This window comes from Microtus ochrogaster, unplaced genomic scaffold (genome assembly GCF_000317375.1).
Source record: "Microtus ochrogaster isolate Prairie Vole_2 unplaced genomic scaffold, MicOch1.0 UNK36, whole genome shotgun sequence".
Classification (NCBI taxonomy): domain Eukaryota; kingdom Metazoa; phylum Chordata; class Mammalia; order Rodentia; family Cricetidae; genus Microtus; species Microtus ochrogaster.
This window is the reverse complement of record NW_004949134.1, coordinates 3,540,162-3,541,775: the sequence shown is the minus strand read 5'-3', so window position 1 is coordinate 3,541,775 and position 1,614 is coordinate 3,540,162. Positions and strand designations below refer to the sequence as shown.

General features: G+C 42.0%; 1 pseudogene; it reads right to left on the bottom strand.

Annotated features, from left to right (window-relative positions):
- Positions 1–308: 308 nt before the first annotated feature.
- Positions 309–1,289, bottom strand: LOC101981695 (annotated as a pseudogene).
- Between the last annotated feature and the right edge of the window lie 325 nt (positions 1,290–1,614).

Here is a 1,614-nt window from a genome sequence, read left to right as displayed (position 1 = left end):
CGAAAATATTTTCAAGGTTTCAGTTAACCATACACTTATATCCAATCCAATTCTTTTTTTTTTTTTTTTTGGTTTAAAGTAATTTTTATTGCCCAGGATATTTTTTTCCTTATGTCTTGCCTTTTTTTTTTTGGTTTGGTTTTCTTTTGTTTTTACTAACTATAAATTCAAACTTATGGAAACTTGTTTTTGTTCTGGAAAACAGAAACTAAACAAAGCTTCTATAGTACTGTTTGCAAACCTGACCTCATTTAGAAAGAAATGTAGTTGCATGGCTAGAATTCAGCTTCTAGTATCAATGATGCAGGTGTTATTCTGGTGGTACTAAGAGGAAATGATGGCATTGTTGACAAGGTTATAATCTGCTGGTGGCATTGCTGAAAAAAGCCCTTGCAAATTTCTAAACAACAGGAAATTCTGTTAGAAATCTCTAAAGTGTCTTACAGGCCAAAAAGGGAAGAAGGTTAGTAAAATGCCTCAACAGAGTTTGAGTAAAATACTGGATTTGAGAGTTACTGGGATTGGGTATATAAAAATAGGGTTGTAGGTTGGGGATCATGTTTACAATAGGTCTCAAATTCAAACTACAATACACCACTTCACAGGCCACGTGCATTTCCAGGTGCTTTTCATTTCCCTCAGTAGGTGCTGGCAGAAGGTGTGCTCAGTCGTTTTCCAATATAGATGCCCAGCCCCAAAGCCAACACTTGAGAAAGGAAGAAAGACGGGATGAAGACCTTCAGGAACTCTGCAGAGAAAATGCTCCCTTTCTTCATGGCTCCACTCTTCCTCATGCTTAGAGAGACAGCACGTTTAGGGTGTCTGAAATGGAACTCTTTGGGTGGCATGTTTTCGGGTCTACTGGACCAGTCTGATACCCAGTCTGCACTTTTCTTCAAAGCCTCAACTTCTTTCTCTCATTCCACAACTTCTTCTTCTGACTGAGAGCTATGGTCCGTGCTGGTGTGCATCTCAACATAAACCATGATCTGTCCATCTTCTTGTGGTGAAGGGCTGTCACAGGGAGAGCTGCCTCTTGAGCTGCTCTGTCCCGACTCATGCTGTGCGTCCAGAAGGATCTTCTCCATGTCTCCATTATGGATTGAGGAAGAGGAAGGGACTTGCTCCAGCCCCCCATTCTTCCCATTGCCATTATCATTGCCATTGCTGCTGTTCATAGGTAGCTCCACCCAGGAACTGTTGAGGCCAGCGGGAGGCGGCAGGGGCTGCTCCCCTTCCTTGCAGTTGTTGTTGTGCACGGGTGGCGGCGGCTCAACTAAGTGAGACATGGTCGGGAGACTGGGAGCACCACGGCCACAGCACGACAGAATCCGGCTCTCGGGCAGCAACACAACAAGTCGAGTCCCCCCACCCCCTTTTCTGCCTTATATCCAATTCTTTGCTGCATTTTGAACAGATATAAGTGATGAATTACCTCTAATTGTACTTGCTTATCTAATCATGTCAATATACTTCTGAAGTAGATTGCCTATTTCATATAAACAATAAAGTTGGCTGAAGAGCAAGGACAATCAAATGAGCATTTTTATTTGTGGAATTAATGGTATGTAAAATGGAATATTCACAAAATTCTAAAAGGTTGTTAACTGAAGA